This window comes from Anomaloglossus baeobatrachus, chromosome 6, assembly GCF_048569485.1.
Source record: "Anomaloglossus baeobatrachus isolate aAnoBae1 chromosome 6, aAnoBae1.hap1, whole genome shotgun sequence".
Taxonomy (NCBI): domain Eukaryota; kingdom Metazoa; phylum Chordata; class Amphibia; order Anura; family Aromobatidae; genus Anomaloglossus; species Anomaloglossus baeobatrachus.
In genome coordinates, this window is record NC_134358.1 from 348587338 (window position 1) to 348605632 (window position 18295).

The 18295-nt window shown below is 45.6% G+C and overlaps 1 protein-coding gene across 12 annotated transcripts in view; it reads left to right on the plus strand.

Moving 5' to 3' along the window:
* RECK (reversion inducing cysteine rich protein with kazal motifs) overlaps positions 1-18295 on the plus strand; it is a 1668523-nt gene that overhangs the window by 343063 nt on the left and 1307165 nt on the right. The gene's annotated exons all lie outside the window — the stretch shown is intronic.

Here is an 18295-nt window from a genome sequence, read left to right on the forward strand (position 1 = left end):
GGGTCCCCGGTGAGAGTAAGGTATATATTCCCCCGACCTCCGCGGGCGGAATATATAAAATCTCCCCGAATCTCACTGGCCTCCCCACAATAATCCTTGGCACAATTCGCTGCCACCAACCGATTTACGGTAACTATTAGCCGAACACACAGACGTGGGATTCAAGATCGAGATAACAGAACAGCCCAAGATTAATTATATAATTTAATCAGCCTAAAGCACACTAGAAACTACAATATATACAATAGGGAATCTACAGAATATACATATGTCAGAGTACAGTTACAATCAAGGCATGGGTTACAAACAGGCATACACAGTTCCAGCAGTTACCTTGTTGCGTCTGGCCACAGGGGGGCGCTGTAGACCAGGTTTCCAGGAACTCCCACAGATGTTTCCTACACGTGCCCCCAGCGAAAGAACGCTGGAAAATGGCCGAAGTAGGGTTATCAACCTGGGCAGATCCAGGTCCCCTCCTACCTTCGTGACCTCACAGGGAGCACTGCTCCACCCCTGGCTTGAGTTATGGACAATATCCCAACATGGAATATGGGCCATAACTTTGCCTGGGAGCGTCGTAGGCGGACGCCAACGCTCTCATTGTGACAGTTATGAATTTAGCTACAGAACGAGGGGACTCATGACCTGTCTGCCAGTTCCCCATTGGCTGATATCACGCCTGGGGCATTTCCCAATGTCCTGCTCCCATAAAAAGGGTGTGCCGGCATCGTCCACATGCGGAGACACCATTTTTATGGTTGCCATATTTATCGGAAATATGGCTTGCGAGATATGAACCATTTTTTACTGGAGTCGTTCTGTCTGGCTATTTCCATAGCCTTGCTAACTAGCTAGCAGCCCCCACTACAGGGTGACGGCAGGGAGTCATCCTGTGTCCATTGTTCCCACACCACCTCATTTCCATATCACAGGACATGGCCATGGAGGTGTAAGTGGAACACTGAGAACAAGAAGGGAGGGGGCACTGCCAGGGAGTGATGAGGGATTATGACTGGAGTCATAATTCATCTTCATATCCCGGGATTTGCCTCACAGGCACTCATCAGAATACCTGGGGAGGACCAATAGGTTTCAGCGTTATCATCAGTAATCCAGTTGTTTTCCGCTTGGTGTTACTGGCATCTTAGATCGATGTTAAAAAAAAATGCGTGGCTTCAGGAACTCCTCTTTCCTTACCTCCGCCTCCGGTCCTAGTCGATGGGTCATTTGAATTTCAGGTGCAAAAATCATTGATTCTCATTTTCTTCTCTGATAATTACAGTATTTTATTCCTTGGTGAGATTATGGACCTGAGGAGAGGACTTGGGTACCATACTCAGATATCCATGCTCACCACCAAGCTGAGGACATTCTACCGTCTTCACCCTGAGAGACCGGGTCCTGAGGCATCAGAGGCCCCTCTTGGAGGGCGATGTGATGTCACACGAGGTTTTGCACAATCTTTGTCTACTGTCATGGTGGTGTCAGGCTCTGTTTACATCAGGAATGTGGAGTTGGTAAGCCAAACCTTCGACTCTGACTCCGACTCCTCAATTTCCCTTGCACCGACTCGACTCCAACTCCACGTCTCAGACTCCGACTCCCACATATATTGCTTATAGTTAAGTTAAAAATTTATTGTAGTACAATTTGCTACAGTTTTTTGTGCTCTAAAGTTGTATTCCAATAAATATATTTTATGTTCTATCTAAATATCTTGATTATTGTATCATATAAATGATTAAATGTCTGATGTTCACATTGTACTACAATACATTTTTCACTTAAATATAAGCAATATACTAAATGTTATTATTTAGTATGTTTTTGTTGAAAACTGTTTTTTGCCACTTCCATAGTGTATTACATAGTGTTATACATGTAATACTATGTAAGTGGCAAAAAAAGTTTTCAACAAAAACATACTAAACATTTGTGCAGTCTATGCATTTGTTCTAAGAAATAGAATTGCTTCATAGATGACCTCAAATCTGACCTAATAATTTTAAGGCTAGAGAACAACCTCTCTACACTAACTTGGGTTGGAGGCAAAGCTGTAACCACATGGGCAACATCTCTAACAATTTCCGGGTATAAAGGAATTGCCTCATGCACAGTCAGTTTTGATGAACGGTTGAATTTTTCTATTTCTTTGAGAGCAAGTGAAAAATTTTACTGAAATCTGGTTAATCTGTTGCTATAGGAAACGGAGTGAAATCTTTTTCCTTGCAACACTTTGCTGCTCCACGTCATCCAAATACTTGTCAAAGTTAAACTCTTCATCTGATGAGGATGAAGATATGGCAGCAGTTGCACTGTCAGGCCCCAAGTCCTCTTGCACCAGGCAGTGCTGTAGCTGCTCATCCTAACTGCTACCTCAGTCAAAGCTTCTTTTACTTTAGTAAGCTGTTGATCATCAAGCAGTATATGATGACTTGGGTCCACATAAACAGGTGCCAGAAGAATTTTATTTTCCAATAGCTGTGTCTCTCTCCGTTTCATTGATGCAGAAATGCCATTTGCGATTAAACCTCCTCTTTGGAGCAGGCAAAATAGCAAGTTATTCCACTCCCTTATGAAAATGCCAGGAGTTAAATCCTCAGCTTGTAATAATTTAGTCACGGTAAATGGGTGATTAAGCAATTCCTTCAATTCAGCCACCTGTGTCCATTGACCTTCATTTAAGTTTACTTGAGGGTTCACCATATCTATAAGAAACGATTTTAGTTCAAGAAATCGCTCAGTCATTAAATAAGTGTTGCCTCACCGAGTAGCTTGATCAACAATTGCCCCTTTCCCAGCACGTCTCTTCAAGATTGAATCAATTTTAGGGGTTCTGGCCGCAATAACCAACTTCCTCACTTTTCCAATCAGATTTCCAGCATGTCCGCCCAGTTTCAAATATCTGGCTTTTCGCCGGTTTGGCGGATGTGGCGCACGCCAGTACAGTACGATACAGTACAGTGGCAGCGCCACAACTTCTGGGTCACATGCTCCGGTCACATGAAAGCATGTTACTGTCGTTTGTCGCGCTGCCACTGTACTGTATACACTGTACTTTAGTGCGCCGCATCCACCAAACCGGCGAAAAGACGCATGTGTGAAACCGGGGTCCCTCTTGCAGACTATCTCTTATTGCCAGCTGCAGCGAAAGCACAACACAGCGCATGTGATGAATATGAAAGTGTTATGAAGCAGCTTCAACAAGATCATCTAATCCTAAAGTATCATTTTGCTGTTCTTCTGTTGTAATATCGGTTTGTTCCTCAGTTACATGAACAGCACTGTGGTCTTCCATCTCACACATACTAAATCCTAAATGTTCTGCTAGCTGTTGTTCATTACTCTCATTCATCAGTTTAATTGTACTTATGTCTGAAGCATTGTCTGTTACAATGGCAAGAACCTGTTATTTTTTGTGTTACTAATCTTGCAGAACTTTTTCCACTAAGACCTGGAGAAACTGGCTGAAGTGATGAACTTTACTATCTTTTACTGCCAGTGTCTTACTAACAATTTCTTTCTTGTCACAAACATATCGAACATTGATGGCAAAATAATTCAGTGAAATGCAGTGACTGGGCATCCCAGCAAAGGCAATGGGTTTCAAGATAGGCCATTCAGACACAGCGTTTTGTGAGGATCCTCACAAAGAATGAGCATGTCAGTTTGTGTGGTATTTTTCTAATCTGCTTTTGCTATTGAAAGCATTATTTATGAACTTAAAACCTTTCGAGTGATGTGTTTTTTTTAAAAGCTGATCGGCTTTTGCAGCTGAAAAACGTATTCTCAAAAAACACAGCAAAAACGCTGTGTGTGAATGCAGCCTTAGATCAGGAATAGAACATACATTTATAGGACATTTCATAAGTTTCCCAAATTCCTATGAAAAAATTGTCATCACACTCTGCATTTTACTACTGTCTCCAATTTATTATATATTTCGGATTCGGTGTATATTATACCGACTCGGACTCCACCAAACTGAGTTCCGACTCCGACTCCACAGCCTTGGTTTACATTGCAGATTCTGGCACTCCACCCAATGGTCTCTCTGGTGTCTGGGATCACCACAGGCAGACTCTGGTGTCAACCTACTGTGTGCTGAATCATAGGCAGGCTAGTAAGAGCTAATATCTGCTAGTCTGCTTGTTAGGTTCCTTTCATCACATGTGGTGGGGAGACCAATCACATCTGCTCTCCTATTTAAGTTGGATGAAATCTTCTACCCATGCGAGCTGTGGGTTTCTATGTTAGTTTGTGAGGTGTGGTGTCCCAGATTCTTTGGTGAAAATTGTGCTATTTGCTTGTTGCAGTTGTGGAAGTTTACCCCTGTTGTTTTGTAGCTTCCTTTCAACTCTTGTTATTCTTCCTGAATCTCCTATTGTCTTTATCTATGTGTGCGCGCGCTATATGACAGTGCTGTTCCTTGCCCGGTGAAGGGGGAGTTGGAAACAGGTCAGGAGCAGGGCCAGAAAGGAGATTCAGGCATCCCTACCATTAGGGGTATCCCTGAGAATAGGGATAGCATAGGGCTCCCTAGATTGAAGCACAGCTTAGGGGCCCTGGTTCCCCACTATCCCAGAATCATCGTTACATTAATTGGCAAATGCCAGTCACATTACTATAAATTCAATTTCCTATCTTGACATAGGGACATGCTACACAGTTGCTGCACTTAAGTATATCCATCTGGATTTATTCATATAATTTCACCGTACACAAATGTGTAATAAGGATTGATAGCACATACTCATGATGTAAATAACATGAAGAAAACAGGAGAAAAAGAGTACATAGTGCAAAAAAATTACTTTTATTGTTAACTGCAGTGACTATTAAAATACTAGTGGTACAGGAAAGGAGGAAAGAGGGCACATGGAAAGCTAATAGCACCTATGTATACATTCACATTACTGGGATATTGCACCTTTGCCCATGAAAAGCATAATGCAGGCTAGTAGAGGACATTCAAAGAAAAATCTCCTATAGAACAATCACTGCAACAGAAGTTAAGGTCTTACTGGTGGTTTCCAAAGAAATCACAAAAACCAGAGCCACAGATCCGATAAAGAGGAAGAAATTGTTTTATCCTCCACAGTACCTACCAATGTATATGTGGCACAAGGGTTAATAGAGAACCGACCGGTCGGCGTTACAGCAATCCCACAGCTAAGATCCCCTACGTACGTTTCACAATGTTTGTAAACATAACAGCTTCATCACTTGCTGCACTTGTAGCAACCTTTAAGATGCCATGATAACCAATTTTTATTGGTGGGATTTTTAAAATGACTATGAACAAGTCTGTTGTTCAAGGCTTTGCCCCTTCTATAGTTGATTTGTGAATGTTTTGGAGGTTTGGGACCAACATCAGCATCAATGAGCAAGGTGGGCCAGTGTTTTTCCTGGATTTTACATATTTTTTTTGCCCCATTATCATAGGTGGTGAATCTAGTCATTGCTCCATTTTCCAGTTGTTTGGGTTTGTGGATTAGAGGTTATTATATGCTGTAGTACCCGGGCGTTGCCCGAGATAGTAACTCTCTCTCTGTTTGTCTCACATTTTTGTCTGTTTGTCTCTGTCTGTCTCTGTCTGTTTGTCTGTCTCTATCTGTTTTCTGTCTGTCTGTCTCTGTCTGTCTTGGTGTTTGTCTGTGTGTGTCTTTCTCTTTGTGTCTGTTTCTGTCTGTCTATTTCTGTCTGTCCGTCTGTCTCTGTCTGTTTCTGTCTCTCTGTCTGTGTCTGTCACTGTGTTTCTGTTTCTGTCTCTTTCTGTCTGTGTGTCTCTCTGTCCCTTTCTCTGTCTGTGTGTCTGTCTCTATCCAAGTGTGTCTTTCTCTATCCATGTCTGTCTCTCTATCTGTCTGTGTCTATCTCTCTGTCTGTCTCTGTATCAATCTCTGTCTCTCTTTATCTCTGTGTCTGTCTCTTTCCCCATCTGTCTCTTTCCTCATCTCTCTTTCCCTGTCTCTCTTTCCCTGTCTCTCTATCCCCATCTCTCTTTTCCCGTCTGTCTCTTTTCCCGTCTGTCTCTGTCTCTTTCCTTGTCTTTTTCCTTGTCTCTGTCTCTTTCCCTGTCTCCCTTTCCCTGTCTCCCTTTCCCTGTCTCCCTTTCCCTGTCTCCCTTTCCCTGTCTCCCTTTCCCTGTCTCCCTTTCCCTGTCTCCCTTTCCCTGTCTCCCTTTCCCTGTCTCCCTTTCCCTGTCTCCCTTTCCCTGTCTCCCTTTCCCTGTCTCCCTTTCCCTGTCTCCCTTTCCCTGTCTCCCTTTCCCTGTCTCCCTTTCCCTGTCTCCCTTTCCCTGTCTCCCTTTCCCTGTCTCCCTTTCCCTGTCTCCCTATCCCTGTCTCCCTTTCCCTGTCTCCCTTTCCCTGTCTCCCTTTCCCTGTCTCCCTTTCCCTGTCTCCCTTTCCCTGTCTCCCTTTCCCTGTCTCCCTTTCCCTGTCTCCCTTTCCCTGTCTCCCTTTCCCTGTCTCCCTTTCCCTGTCTCCCTTTCCCTGTCTCCCTTTCCCTGTCTCCCTTTCCCTGTCTCCCTTTCCCTGTCTCCCTTTCCCTGTCTCCCTTTCCCTGTCTCCCTTTCCCTGTCTCCCTTTCCCTGTCTCCCTTTCCCTGTCTCCCTTTCCCTGTCTCCCTTTCCCTGTCTCCCTTTCCCTGTCTCCCTTTCCCTGTCTCCCTTTCCCTGTCTCCCTTTCCCTGTCTCCCTTTCCCTGTCTCCCTTTCCCTGTCTCCCTTTCCCTGTCTCCCTTTCCCTGTCTCCCTTTCCCTGTCTCCCTTTCCCTGTCCTTGTCTCTTTCCCTGTCCTTGTCTCTTTCCCTGTCCTTGTCTCTTTCCCTGTCCTTGTCTCTTTCCCTGTCCTTGTCTCTTTCCCTGTCCTTGTCTCTTTCCCTGTCCTTGTCTCTTTCCCTGTCCTTGTCTCTTTCCCTGTCCTTGTCTCTTTCCCTGTCCTTGTCTCTTTCCCTTTCCTTGTCTCTTTCCCTTTCCTTGTCTCTTTCCCTTTCCTTGTCTCTTTCCCTTTCCTTGTCTCTTTCCCTTTCCTTGTCTCTTTCCTTGTCTCTTTCCTTGTCTCTTTCCCTTTCCTTGTCTCTTTCCCTTTCCTTGTCTCTTTCCCTTTCCTTGTCTCTTTCCCTTTCCTTGTCTCTTTCCTTGTCTCTTTCCCTTTCCTTGTCTCTTTCCTTGTCTCTTTCCCTGTCTATCTCTGTCTCTCTTTCTTTTCCTGTCTGCCTGTCTCTTTCCCTGTCTGTCGGTGTCTGTCTGCCTCTGTCTGTCTCTCTTTCCCTGTCTGTCCTCTCTTTCCATGTCTCTCCCTCTCTCTCTCTCTCTATCCGTCTCCCCACTAACATCTTATTACTTCACACATAAGCTTCTTATACTAACAGTTTATTTTGTTCCTATAGCAACCACTGACAGTTGCTATTAATAGCCTTTAGCTCCCACTTCCATTCAGTTTAATGGAGGCAGGTTTTTTGGAGAGTAACTTTAAAGCATGGGGTTACATTTTTCCGTCAAAGCATAGTCTATGAAATTCCTTGAGTCACATGGGGTGCCTGTGCAAAAGTTCGTGATTGTAAATGCAACAATGCGGATTCACATACATACATACATACATTGAGCTTTATATATTAGACTAGCTGTAGTACCCGGGCGTTGCCCAGGATAGTAACTGTCTCTCTGTCTCTTTCCCAGTTTCTATCTGTGTGTCTGTCTCTCTGTCTGTGTCTATCTCTCTGTCTGTATTTGTATTAGTCTGTGTTCATCTCTGTGTGTCTGTCTCTCTCTATCTCTGTGTCTGTCTCTATATGTGTGTCTGTCTGTGTCTTTCCCTGTCTGTCTCTTTCCCTGTCTGTCTCTTTCCCTGTCTGTCTCTTTCTCCGTCTCTCTCTTTCTCCGTCTGTCTCTTTCTCCGTCTGTCTCTTTCTCCGTCTGTCTCTTTCTCCGTCTGTCTCTTTCTCAGTCTGTCTCTTTCTCAGTCTGTCTCTTTCTCAGTCTGTCTCTTTCTCCGTCTGTCTCTTTCTCCGTCTGTCTCTTTCTCCGTCTGTCTCTTTCTCCGTCTGTCTCTTTCTCCGTCTGTCTCTTTCTCCGTCTGTCTCTTTCTCCGTCTGTCTCTTTCTCCGTCTGTCTCTTTCTCCGTCTGTCTCTTTCTCCGTCTGTCTCTTTCTCCGTCTGTCTCTTTCTCCGTCTGTCTCTTTCTCCGTCTGTCTCTTTCTCCGTCTGTCTCTTTCGCCGTCTCTCTTTCTCCGTCTCTCTTTCTCCGTCTGTCTCTTTCCCCGCCTGACTCTTTCCCCGCCTGACTCTTTCCCCGCCTGACTCTTTCCCCGCCTGACTCTTTCCCCGCCTGACTCTTTCCCCGCCTGACTCTTTCCCCGCCTGACTCTTTCCCCGCCTGACTCTTTCCCCGCCTGACTCTTTCCCCGCCTGACTCTTTCCCCGCCTGACTCTTTCCCCGCCTGACTCTTTCCCCGCCTGACTCTTTCCCCGCCTGACTCTTTCCCCGCCTGACTCTTTCCCCGCCTGACTCTTTCCCCGCCTGACTCTTTCCCCGCCTGACTCTTTCCCCGCCTGACTCTATCTGTGTCTCTGTCTGTCTGTCTAACTAAAGAATGTATATCTGGAACACCAATGGTGTGAACATGGTGCATGACTCAAAAAACATAACTGTACCATAGGATAAAGAGTTGCACACAAGTCACAATGTATATGGGAATGATGAAAAGCAAAACTGCTATGGGAATACTAGACTGAAAAAGACAATGAACTATCTGAAAAAGTGAAAAACTATGAAAAATGGAATATGCATAACTGCTACATCATTCCCATATACATTGTGACTTGTGTGCAACTCTTTATCTTATTTTAGGCCCGTTTCACATGTCAGCGAAAAACAGACGTTCTTCACTGACGTGTAAAACACACACATGTCCCTCCGTGTACCGTGATTCATGGCACATGTGGGTTGTCAAAGTGCAATCCGGGTTCCGTTCTCCGTGGTCCATGATTGCACACAGAGATCAACTCACCTGTGCCCGCTCCCGCTCTCCTTGGTGCTGAACGCTCCTGCGGTGCAGCATCCGGCCGGCGCTCATCCCCGCAGCAGCTGCTACCGGGTCGGCTGTGTCGTGTATTCATGAATATGCACGACCGTAATGAGCCGGCTCAGAAGCATCAGGCAGAACAGGCTGCACAGAGCGTCGCTGGAGCCGGGTGAGTAAAAATGATTTTTATTTTATATGCACGTTGTTTTCTGGCACGTGTTTCACGGATCACACCACTGCGTGGGACATCATTGATGCCAGAAAAAAACGGACATGTCTCCGTGCGGCAATCACGGACACACGTGTACGCCGCACGGAGACACTGAAAAATCACTGATGTGTGAGCAGACCCATTGATTATAATGGGTCTGCGTATGTCAGGGATTCTGGTACGTATAAAAAAAGCACAAACGTACCAGAATCACTGACGTCTGAAACAGGCCTTATAGTTATTTTTTTAGAGTCTTGCACCTTGTTAACACCATTGGTGTTCCAGACATACATTCTTTAGGCCTAAAACCCACTTCCGCAAAAAAAAGTCCGTGTGACACGGTCCGTTTTTCGGGTCCGTGTTCCGTATTTTTCGGGCGTTTCTCCGGTACGTATGGCATCCGTGTGATTGCGTATGCGAGCCGTATGTACGTGTAAAATGACCGTGTTTGTGTGTAAAATGCTCGTGTATGTGTACGTAGAATGTCCGTGTGGAATGTCCGTTTGTGTGTTGCACAATGTCTTTGATACATGTTGGCTGACAGCAGACAGAGTTGCGCGATGAGAATGAACTCGGATGAACTTCACCCGACTTAATTGTCATGCCGCGGCTCTGTCTGTGTGCCGCGTACTGATTAGCGGTCACCTGTGAAGGATTCACCAGTGACCGCTAATCCCCCGAGTGACTGAAGTTAGCAGCCCTCTCTCATACTTACCGCTCCCCGATCACCAGCGCGGCGAGGAACAGCTGTGCAGAGAATACGCGGCAACAATTACTTTGAATATGCCGGCCGCTCATTAATCAATCTCGTATTCCTTGCTTTCCCCACCCACCGGCGCCTGTGATTGGTTGCAGTCAGACACGCCCCCCACGCTGAGTGACAGCTGTCTCACTGCACCCAATCACAGCAGCCGGTGGGCGTGTCTATACTGTGTAGTAAAATAAATAATTTAAAAAAACGGCGTGCGGTCTCCCCCCATTTTAATACCAGCCAGATAAAGCCATACGGCTGAAGGCTGGTATTCTCAGGATGGGGAGCCCCACGTTATGGGGAGCCCCCCAGCCTAACAATATCAGTCAGCAGCCGCCCAGAATTGCCGCATACATTATATGCGACAGTTCTGGGACTGTACCCGGCTCTTCCCGATTTGCCCTGGTGCGTTGGCAAATCGGGGTAATAAGGAGTTATTGGCAGCCCATAGCTGCCAATAACTCCTTGGGGCTGCCAATAACTCCTAGATTAATCATGTCAGGCGTCTCCCCGAGATTCCTTCCATGATTAATCTGTAAATTACAGTAAATAAATACACACACACCCGAAAAAATCCTTTATTAGAAAAAAAACACTAACAAAATCCCTCATCACCAATTTTATAAGCCCGAAAAAGCCCTCCATGTCCGGCGTAATCCACGGACCTCCAGCGTCGCTTCCAGCTTCCGCTCCTGTCAGCTCCACGCAGCTAATGAAGGCAATAGCGCGATCAGCTGTATTCAGCATTGGCCGCGAGTAACCTCAGTGACAGCTCAGCTGATCGCGCTATTGCCTTCATTAGCTGCGTGGAGCTGACAGGAGAGTAAGCTGGAAGCGACGCTGGAGGTCCGTGGATTACGCCGGACATGGAGGGCTTTTTCGGGCTGATAAAATTGGTGATGAGGGACTTTGTTAGTGTTTTTTTTTCTAATAAAGGATTGTTCGGGTGTGTGTGTTTATTTACTGTAATTTACAGATTAATCATGGAAGGTATCTCGGGGAGATGCCTGACATGATTAATCTAGTATTTATTGGCAGCTATGGGCTGCCAATAACTCCTTATTACCCCGATTTGCCAATACACCAGGGCAAATCGGGAAGAGCCGGGTACAGTCCCAGAACTGTCGCATATAATGTATGCGGCAATTCTGGGCGGCTGCTGACTGATATTGTTAGGCTGGGGGGCTCCCCATAATGTGGGGCTCCCCATCCTGAGAATACCAGCCTTCAGCCGTATGGCTTTATCTGGCTGGTATTACAATGGGGGGGTACCGCACGCCGTTTTTTTTAATTATTTATTTTACTGCACAGTATAGACACGTCCACCGGCTGCTGTGATTGGGTGCAGTGAGACAGCTATCACTCAGCGTGGGGGGCGTGTCTGACTGCAACCAATCACAGGCGCCGGTGGGTGGGGAAAGCAGGGAATACGAGATTGATTAATGAGCGGCCGGCATATTCAAAGTAATTGTTGCCGCGTATTATCTGCACAGCTGTTCCTCGCCGCGCTGGTGATCGGGGAGTGGTATGAGCCGGGGGAAGAAAAAAACCGAGCGCCAATGTAAGTATGACTGAGAACAGCAGGAAAAAAGGTAAGTATACTGAATTTAATTTAAAAAAAAAAAGTAAAAAAAAGATCGCTAGTGTAAAAACGCACACGCACGAAACGTGCTGAACACAGACATACTCCGTGTGCGGTACGTGCAGGCACGGACCCATAGACTAAAGCGGGTCCGTGCCTGTGTGCTGCCGGTCAAAAACTGACATGTCGTCCCGGTAGAAAAGCGCACACACGTACTTACCACACGGACACACGTTCCGTGTGATTTTACACGTGTGTGCCATCTACTATTGATTAACATGGGTCTCCGTGTGTACGTGTCTCCGGTATGTGCAAATACGTACCGCACACGTACAAATTAAACGGATGTGTGTTGCGGGTCTTAGTTAGTATGCACTTTTTGTCTGAGAACCCTGCCCCACCCACAGCCATTTGTTTCACTTCACATATATAGCTTGGTCCTTTGCTTCCCATACAGAGCAAGTTTTTTAACTGCAGGTGAGGTTACATATAAAAATAGAGATTACCTTGGCGTTGGTTTTGGGGTTCTTTTGCATTTTTCAATACAATGGCTAAACATCTCTTATATTCCTATTATTCATAGCAGTTATGCATATTCCATTTTTCATGTTTTTTCACTTTTTCAGATAGTTCATTGTATTTTTCAGTCTAGTATTCCCAAAGCAGTTTTGCTTTTCATCATTTCCATATACATTGTGACTTGTGTGCAACTCTGTTTCTCTGTCTGTCTCTTTCTGTCTCTTTCTGTCTCTCTTTATCCCTCTCCCCACCGACATCATATACCTCACATAAGCTTCTTATACTAACAGTTTATTTTGTTCCTATAGCAACCACTGACAGTTGCTATTAATAGCCTGTAGCACCACCTCCATTACGTTTAATGGTGGCAGGATTTTGGAGAGTAACTGTAAAGCGCGGGGTTAAATTTTCCCGTCAAAACATAGTCTATGACGTTCTCTGAGTCACATGAGGTGTCTGTGCAAATTTCGTAATTGTAAATGCGACGGTGCAAATTCCTTTAGCGGACATACACACATACATATATTGAGCTTTATATATTAGACTAGCTGTAGTACCCGGGCAATGCCCGAGATTGTAACTTTCTCTGTCTCTCTCCCAGTCTGTCTGTCTGTGTGTTGCTGTCTGTCTCTCTGTCTGTCATCTTCCTTGTCTGTTTGTGTCTATGTCTCTGTCTGTTTCTAATTCTCTTTATTGGTATCGGTGTATCTGTCTCCATCTCTGTCTGTCTCTATATGTCTGTCAGTCTGTCTCTTTCCAGGGCTGTCTCTTTCCAGGGCTGTCTCTTTCCAGGGCTGTCTCTTTCCAGGGCTGTCTCTTTCCAGGGCTGTCTCTTTCCAGGGCTGTCTCTTTCCAGGGCTGTCTCTTTCCAGGGCTGTCTCTTTCCAGGGCTGTCTCTTTCCAGGGCTGTCTCTTTCCAGGGCTGTCTCTTTCCACGTCTGTCTCTCTTTTTCTGTCTCTCTCTAACCGTCTCCCCACCGACATCATATTACCTCACACATAAGCTTTTTATACTAACAGTTTATTTTGTTCCTATAGCAACCACTGACAGTTGCTATTAATAGCCTGTAGCTCCCACCTCTATTCAGTTTAATGGAGGCAGGATTTTGGAGAGTAACTGTAAAGTGCGAGGTTAAATTTTCCCATCAAAACATAGTCTATGACGTTCCCTGAGTCACATAGGGTGTCTGTGCAAACGTTTGTGATTGTAAATGTGACGGTGCAAATTCCTTTAGCAGACATGCACGCGCACACATTTTATATATATATATATATATATATATATATATATAAAAAAAACAAAAAGCAGCACCAAATGTGCACTAAAGCACTAAACATTCCAAACTGTACTTATTTTAAAAATTTTGAGATTTTTGGCAAAAAATTGCAATTTCTTGAGCTGCTTCGCCACGTCACGGCAAATCTCATTTGAAGCAGTCCTACACTAAAATATTTTTATAAAATGTGCCATACGGCCTCACATATGAATAGTAGAACTGCTCTTAGCAGCACTCACCTGGTCTATTTCAATCCCGTACCCATGACTGAGTCATGGCTGTGGGCGGGACAGGTCCAAGCAAATGCTGCATGAAGTAAATAGCCTGTGGACAAAGCCTGATGACTTAATGTGAACAGTCACCAACCGCCAAAATCTAGACAGATGGAATACATCCCAAATTGGGGTGCAAAGCAAGGTGGAGGTCAACCACCGACCAATTCAATGAAGAAAAAACAAAAAGCAGCACCAAATGTGCACTAAATGTGCATATACACATACATACATACATACATACATACATACATACATACATACATACATACAGTACAGACCAAAGGTTTGGACACACTTTCTCATTTAAAGAGTTTTCTTTATTTTCCTGACTCTGAAGATTGTAGATTCACATTAAAGGCATCAAAACTATGAATTAACACATGTGGAATGAAATGCTTAACAAAAAATTGTGAAACAATTGAAAATGTCATATATTCTAGGTTCTTCAAAGTAGCCACCTTTTGCTTTGATTACTGCTTTGCACACTCTTGGCATTCTCTTGATGAGTTTAAAGAGGTAGTCACCGGAAATGGTTTTCACTTCACAGGTGTGCCCTGTCAGGTTTAATAAGTGGGATTTCTTGCCTTATAAATGGGGTTGGGACCATCAGTTGTGTTGTGCAGAAGTCTGGTGGCTACACAGCTGATAGTCCTATTGTATAGACTGTTAGAATTTGTATTACGGCAAGAAAAAAGCAGCTAAGTAAAGAAAAACAAGTGGCCATCATTACTTTAAGAAATGAAGGTCAGTCAGTCTGAAAAATTGGGAAAACTTTGAAAGTGTCCCCAAGTGCAGTGGAAAAAAACATCAAACGCTACAAAGAAACTGGCTCACATGAGGACCGCCCCAGGAAAGGAAGACCAAGAGTCACCTCTGCTGCGGAGGATAAGTTTATCCGAGTCAACAGCCTCAGAAATCGTAGGTTAACAGCAGCTCAGATTAGAGACCAGGTCAATGCCACACAGAGTTCTACAGTGTTTTTCCAAAAATAAGACACTGTCTTATATTTTTTTTGCCCCCCAAAAAAGCACTAGGACTTATTTTTGGAGTAGGTCTTATTCTTGGAGAAACACGGTTGGGGGTAAGTTTACCCCCCAAAAAAGCAGACCCCCCCCCACTTCCCAGGAGACTCATACTCACCAGTCCAGGACGTCTGCGTGGTTCCCAGATCCTCCTGTGATCTCCGGTTGGTGCTGCACGCCGTCCTACACTGCTGCTAGCTGACACGCTGACACACACAGCAGATCGCAGCCACACACAGCAGATCACACACAGCAGATCACACACACACAGCAGATCACACACACACAGCAGATCACACACACACAGCAGATCACAGATATACACAGCAGATCACACACAGCAGATCGCAGGCACACACAGCAGATCGCACACACAGCAGATACACACACACAGCAGATCATAGATATACACAGCAGATCACACACAGCAGATCACAGATATACACAGCAGATCACACACAGCAGATCGCAGGCACACACAGCCGATCACAGATACACACATCCGATCACAGGCACACACACAGCAGATCACAGATGTACACAGCAGATCACACACAGCAGATCGCAGGCACACACAGCCATCACAGATACACACAGCCAATCACAGGCACACACAGCCGATCACAGATACACACATCCTATCACAGGCACACACAGCCGATCACAGATACAGACAGCCGAACGCAGAAAAACACAGCCGATTGCAGACACACACAGCAGATCACACACACACACACACACACATCACATCACATCACATCACATCACATCCAGCACTTACGGCAGCAGGGAATGAAGCAAGTCACGTGTCCGGCCGCAGGTCCTGTTCGTCGTGCTGTGCTGCACTGCACTGCCTCTCAGGATTCTCCCGGCGAGAAGAGATCGGTGTCGCTGGATGAGGTGAGTGTGTATGCAATCCGATGTGTGTGTGATCCGATGTTTGTGCGTGTGTGTGATTTGATGTTTGCGTGTGATCCGATGTTTGTGTGTTCGATCTGATTGTGTGCGATCTGACTGTGTGTGCGATCTGATGTGTGTGTGTGTGTGTGTGTGTGTGTGTGTGTGTGTGTGAGCTGATGTGTGCGGATGTGTGATCACTGCAGGTCCTGCCGCTTAGTGTCTGGTGAGTGTAAATGCCGGGTGCCGCTGTGTATAATGAAGTGTCCTGTAGTATCTGTAACTTTTTTTAGCTGCACGGACACTTCATTATTGATCTGCGACTAGGGCTTATTTTCGGGGGAGGGCTTATATTTAAGCCTTTCTCCGAAAATGCTGAAAATCCCTGCTAGGGCTTATTTTTGGGGGAGGTCTTATTTTTGGAAAAACACGGTAGCAGCAAACACATCTCTAGAACAGATGTAGATCTTGCTGTGTGTAAAGCAGCCTTAAGAAGGAGAGTGATTGGGTGCTACGCCAGATGACCTGGCCTCCACAGTCACCAGACCTGAACCCAATCGAGATGGTTTGGTGTGAGATGTTTAGAGGAGACTTTGTGCAGCAGGCCTTCATGGTAAAATAGCTGCTAGGAAACCACTGCTAAGGACAGGCAACAAGCAGAAGAGACTTGTTTTGGCTAAAGAACACAAGGAATGGACATTAGACCAGCGGAAATCTTTGCTTTTGTCTGATGAGTCCAAATTTGAGATCTTTGGATCCAACCACTGTGTCTTTGTGCGACGCAGAAAATGTGAACGGATGGACTCTATAAGCCTGGTTCCCACCGTGAAGCATGGAGGAGGAGGTGTGATGGTGTGGTGGTGCTTTGCTGGTGACACTGTTGGGGATTTATTCAAAATTTAAGGCATGCTGAACCAGCATGGCTACCATAGCATCTTGCAGCGGCATGCTATTCCATCCGGTTTGTGTTTAGTTGGACCATCATTTATTTTTCAACAGAACAATGACCCCAAACACACCTCCAGGCTGTGTAAGGACTATTTGACTAAAGGCCCATTTACATGCAACGACATCGCTAACGAGATGTCGTTGGGGGTCACAGAATTCGTGACGCACATCCGGCCTCGTTAGCGATGTCATTGCGTGTAACACCTACGAGCGAGTGTTAACAATCAAAAATACTCCTCTAATCGTGGATCATTGATACGTCGTTCATTTTCATAATATCGTTGCTCGTTGTGGACGCAGGTTGTTCATCGTTCCTGAGGCAGCACACATCGCTATGTGTGACATCACGGGAATGACGAACAATAGCGTTCCTGCGTCCTCCGGCAACGAGGTGGGCGTTTCTTTCCTTCGGCTGCTCTCTGCCCCTCCGCTTCTATTTCCCGCCTGCCATGTGATGTCACTGTGACACCGCACGAACCGCCCCCTGAGAAAAGAGGCAATTCGCTGGCCACAGCGACGTCGCTAGGCAGGTAAGTATGTCTGACGGGGACTAACGATATTGTGCGCCACGGGCAGCGATTTTCCCGTGACGCACAAACGACGGGAGTGGGTGCGGTCGCGGTTGGCTAGCGATGTCGCTGTGTGTAAAGCAGCCTTAAGAAGGAGAGTGATTGGGTGCTACGCCAGATGACCTGTCCTCCACAGTCACCAGACCTGAACCCAATCGAGATGGTTTGGTGTGAACTAGACCGCAGAGTGAAGGCAAAAAGGCCAACAAGTGCTAAGCGTCTCTAGGAACTCCTTCAAGACTGTTGGAAGACCATTTCCGGTGACTACCTCTCATCAAGAGAATGCCAAGAGTGTGCAAAGCAGTAATCAAAGCAAAAGGTGGCTACTTTAAAGAACCTTGAATTTAAGACATATTTTCAGTTGTTTCACACTTTTTTGTTAAGCATTTCATTCCACATGTGTTAATTCATAGTGTTGATGCCTTCAATGTGAATCTACAATTTTCAGAGTCATGAAAATAAAGAAAACTCTTTAAATGAGGTGTGACCAAACTTTTGGTCTGTACTGTACATACACTGAGCTTTATATATCATATTATTATTATAGCACCATTTACTCCATGACATTTTACATGTTAAAAGGGGCATACATAATAGGGACAAGTAGAATAATCATAAACAATAGAAGACACAGACTAGTACATGAGGAAAGGGACCCTGCCCTCGAGGGCTCACAGTTTACAGGGAATGGGTGAGGATACAGTACATGAGGGTACTGCAGATTGTAAGCCTCTTTGAAGAGGTTATTCTTTAGGTTCCTTTTGAAGGTTTCCACAGTAGTTGAGAGTCTGATATGTTGGGTACAGAGTTTGAGTATGGGGGTGTGACGCCCTGGACACCCCAGGGGTCACAGGTCATTACACTCACCACATACACCCCCACCCCAGTAAGGTACCACCAGTCAACCAAAAGACCTGATTGCCTCTTTCAGAGTCAGACAGGCACACCAGGTGGGCGGAGTCAGGCGGAAAGAAACGTCGTCCGAGAAGTCTACTGGCCTGAGGCAGGAAAAGTAGAAGGAGATTAAGTTAGGAGATAGAAGCTCAGTTCTGCTTGGGGCCTGGGTTGGAGCCTAGGAACCCAGATCAGTCAGGCAGGCAGACGGTAGTGGCCGCCTGCAGGAGACCGGGAATACGACTAGCGGAACCGTAAGGGACCGGGACAGGGTAGTGGCCCGCCGGAACCGTACCGGGGAGCTAACTGAATACCAGAGCA